Genomic DNA, 4,760 nt, shown 5'->3' on the forward strand with positions numbered 1-4,760 from the left:
ATTTTAGGGTCCTGACCGTGGGTTGACACATCCGGTATGAAGCATCTGCGTAGCACACCAAGAAGGAAAAATGGAGGTTAAGGAAAAGGCTGATGGTGCACCTCGGAAGGACCACAACACCCATTTCAGTAACTTCGATTACACCAGGCACACTTGATGGCACTACTGTGGTTTCTTCTGAAGAAATGAAGCAAATACGTGAAAAACCAGAGTTTATTCTGGAGAAATGAAGCAATAAGCGAAAACCTAAGAGTTGGTCGCAGTAGAGGAAGGGAAGAAGCTATAAAGCAGGTGGTGATTAGTACTGTCAAAATGTCTTAGAATTTATATATCTGCAAAAATTTTTGTTTGTTGAGAATCTATAAAACAGAATACAGAATAAAAGGACATTAAAGTTTCCAGATTACTACTACTTTTTAGTTTATTTTCAGTTTAGGTGTTGTTTGGGTTAGTATCACCACATCAACCAAATTCTCCACCACCACTAGAAAAAAAAATTATTTGATAATGTTTGGTCCAGACGGGTAGAATAACTCAAGAGGCCTGGATAACCGGCTAAAATCTATTATTAATAGTAAACGTTGAAACGAAGTCCTCTTGCAATGAACTCTTCCAGATACGAGTCGTCTTGGATTTCTCAGTGTTATCTGGAATATATGACAAAAATTCACAATATACACAGCTGACTTATATTACTGCTACTAATGTTTATTAAGCCACAATTCTGATACCACCAGCAAAAATGTATAAATTCGGAGCCCCTGGATCACTTACCGGCTTCAATATATAGTAAACGTTCAAACTGAAGTCCTCTTGCAATTTATTCCACCAGCTTCGAGGCTGTGGTTTCCCTGCTTAATTCCAGGTCCTCCAGCTTCAAGGCTTTGCTGGTCTTGTATTAACAACCAGAATGTTCTCTTCAGGCTGTGGTGGTCGTCCATTGCTAAGTGTTCTCAGGAATATAGAACAAAAATTTATAATATACAGCTGAAAAATATTTTAAATTCTAATTTTCTAAACGAGTTAGTCTTAAATGGAAAATTTACACTAATTGCAATTTTTCATACAGTAAACAGCACACAAGTCTGGAAGGCCCTAACACAACATACCAAATAAAATCTTTACCATGGATAATGCTGTCATTCATTGTTTGTATGGTAACCTATATCCTACATAAAATTTTAAGTCTTACTCATGCTTTTATTAGACCTTAGGTAAAAACTGAATGCATCCCCCCCTTAGTGGCAGGAAGCTATGTATATACAAAGTTCCACTCACATCCTTCTCATGAACAATGCAAACAACTACTGAAGAAGCATTATGAGGATTTCAATTTTGAACCCTAGTCATGTATGTATAGGTGCAGCAGCATTCTACTTAGTACGGGAAAAAGAGAAATGCAGCTAGCTAGCTAACCTGGTACAGCACTGTAACAGCAAAGAAGGCACCCCTATAAAATGCAATGTACAATATGAGACATACAAACCTTAGGTTTGTACAATATATCTGATACTGTATGACCAAGAAAAAAGCAAATGTGTATCAAAAAGAAGAAACCTTTACATTTCTAGAGCAAAGGATTTATTCCACAATCATAGCAACGCAAGAAGGCAAGGGTGCAAATTGCCTGAAGAGGCACGAGGGACCAAATACTTTGAAATGCAAAGAACAATAAGGTATTTCACAAAGCACAATCTAGTCCCAGCTCTGCAAAAAGCAAGCATGAAAAAAAGTGGGACTTGGCCACAAATGTAAACAATTATGTTTCTTATGGAACTTACGATTCATATATGGAAAAGACATTTGATGAAAAGTCAAATTTGTCAGTAATTGCATACAACTGCTCCAACAAGAAAAGGTAATGAAATAATCCATTGAAAAGTATACTCCAACAAGTGCAGGTGATGAAAAAATCCATTGAAAAGTATAATCCAAGTGCAGGTAATTAAAAACCCAAAGAAAACATGACTGAAGTTTGCAATTGTACAGCCACTTAACAAGCAAGAAGTACAAGAATAAACTAAAAAGCTTTCTCACAGAAAGAGCTTAACAGGGTAGAAAGCACCAACATTCTACATCACATTTCGAAATTCTGAAAACTAAGGTACACTTTTCATGGTTCCTAAGCTCCTGTATTACCTAACTCTTGATCAGTTTCCTAAGCCACTTTTTTTACCTGCTTCTAGATCAGTAAACAAAATTAAACCAGACATTCTTTACCTACCTAAATTTTCTTTTATGATGTCTTTCGATAATGAAGTAGTCTGGGGGAACCACATATCTGTCTTAATACCTCTCCTTTTGCTTTAAAATTGCAATCTCCTACTCCTAGAAAATAAATGCAAAGATTAAAATAATGTTAGAACACTTAAAATGTCAGACGCATAAATTACATAACTGACATGAATGTGAAGCAAGTGTTTGTACAGAAAAACATAGTATACATCTTGGTTATAGCAAGGTATTCTCAGCCAACATTGGCAATGATAATTACATTAAATAATTATATTAATCAAATTACACTTCACAACTGTTATTCTAAATCCTTAATGGCAATTTGATATAAATGGAAGGGAATTCAAATGGGAGAAAAGTCATAATGGCAGATGCCAATCTGATTTATATCAATGAACCTATACTCCCCTAAAATCTCATTTGCATACATACTCATATATATTATAAATAAATATAAATCAAAGTGGTGCCTATAATTTTGTCTTGAAATGCTGTGGGTTCGCTAATCTTGACATGATCCCCATAAAACGTATAAAAAAAATCTGGAATGTATAACCTAGCCACAGGTAGGTAGATTGGAATGTTATGTAAAAACAGAAAAGATCAGTCACGGAGGCCTTTTGCGTCACACGGTACTGGAAATGGGTGGTGATAATGAACTTATTTCACAATACTCTAAGCACAAATGATGAAGTGTTCATGGCATGCAAATAATTTAATTTAGCCCAGTGTAGGAATTTCCTTGGTTGCCATGATAATAACAGGCAAAATTTGCTCGGCAAGAAAACACACATTATGATGGTCCCACCATCTAGCCTAGTCTAACCTAACCAATAGCGGCCACCTCTCCCGAAAGGCGGCCACTTCCCAAAAGAGCACTTGAATTATGCCATTATTTCATAATATATGAGAAAACACTTACCTCCAGAGGAGTATAGAGGTCACGTTGCGTTGCTTGGATGGGCCACAACTCTTGACTGATGCTCATAGCAGTGAATTCAAACGCTCTTTTTCGGGAAGGTGGCCGCTATGTCGCAGCTCGGTCATTTACCCTACGTCACCAGGACTGAATTACCTTTTATTACCTCGTAGGCCTCATGTGAACACAAAATGATGACCTAGGCCTACACAATACTATTTAAAACTTGATTAAGAACCCTGCTGTCACCTTAAAGGCAAACTAATACCCTTCTGCCTTACCTAAGCTTAGCCAGTAAGCTAGTCAGGCTACACAACATTTAGGTCTAGATTTACAAACAAAAACATTAATTTCACCTTAAAAATAATGAAGAACCATACCTGTAAACCATTCCTTGCTCCTTAAAATCATATTCAATGAATTTAATCTGGACGAATAAATTCAGGCAGAAATTTCACTTAGGGAAGAACTGGAGAGACTGAGAATTGGCCACGTAACCCGGCCCCACCTTCCTCGGCAGCTGGAACTGGAAGTCTGGAACTTAAAGTTGGAAGTGGAAGCTCCAACCGTTCCAATAATATTTCAAGAATCAAATTTGTTACGTTGACAAAGATTTTTCTAAATTTCTAGGCCACATTAATTCAGTTTTGGTTCATTTCATAACGAATACTGGTTAATAAAAACTTTACTTAAACGCTACTTTTTTCCTTTTTTTTCCTTTTTTTTTTTTTTTTACTTATACAGAGTATTATTAGAACGTAGGTAACGCAGTATAGACACTCGCATACTACAAAAAATTCCTTTGTCAATACTAATAGTTCACCATAAACGCTTCATTATACCCATGAAAATATATTTAAAATACATTCATTAAAATGCACAATTTACCACCAACATACTGAAAATAAAAATCTGCATGTTCGGAGAAAGAAAAGAAAGGCAAATTTACTTCCTAAATATATTAAATAGATAGTATACATTTGGCAATTATTTTTATGGGAAAGATAAATTTATTTTTAACAAACCATGTTTTATTTCATTAATAGGGCCACTTGGACAAAAAGAGACTTTAGCACCTCGTAAATCTTATAACTTTGTAGCCTACATCTGCATTTTAAATTAGGTCAGTAAATAATAAAAACTGGCCAAAAAAAGCTTCTGAGAATTGTTATATTCTAACATGCTTTAAGGTAGCTACCGCGACGAAGACCATATAAAGCAGTAGCCAATACAATTCCAGACCATATAAAGCAGTAGGCAATGCAATTCTGGATCATAAAAAGCAGTAGACAATACAATTGAGAGCATCACCTTATAATCGCTATTTTCTTATATCCGAAGAGATATACCAACTGAAGCGACCAAACCCCATTCAACTGCATCGGACCATTTCCCATAATACAAACGAGCTGAGAAAATCCATCAAGAACGGAACTTTGAACATTGCTGCCGACGCTCGCAGTCTAGATTTCCATTTGCTGACGGTTATCTCGGCTTGAGTGTTCGACTTCCGGCAGTGACTTCGACTTCGACCCTCACGCCAATTCTCCACCGAAGATCCCTCTAGGCATAGCCACGGTGTGGACCGTGGGCATAGCAAGAGCTT

The 4,760-nt window shown here is 36.4% G+C and overlaps 1 long non-coding RNA gene across 1 annotated transcript; it reads right to left on the minus strand.

Annotated features, from left to right (window-relative positions):
• Nucleotides 1–513: 513 nt before the first annotated feature.
• On the minus strand, nucleotides 514–3,711 carry LOC135209713 (uncharacterized). The gene is made up of 4 exons (XR_010313407.1): nucleotides 3,535–3,711; nucleotides 2,225–2,328; nucleotides 775–952; nucleotides 514–647 (listed from the first exon to the last, which is right to left on the minus strand). It is a non-coding gene; the product is annotated as an uncharacterized LOC135209713 (long non-coding RNA).
• Nucleotides 3,712–4,760: the final 1,049 nt, after the last annotated feature.

This window comes from Macrobrachium nipponense, chromosome 38 (genome assembly GCF_015104395.2).
Source record: "Macrobrachium nipponense isolate FS-2020 chromosome 38, ASM1510439v2, whole genome shotgun sequence".
NCBI classification, from domain to species: Eukaryota; Metazoa; Arthropoda; class Malacostraca; order Decapoda; family Palaemonidae; genus Macrobrachium; species Macrobrachium nipponense.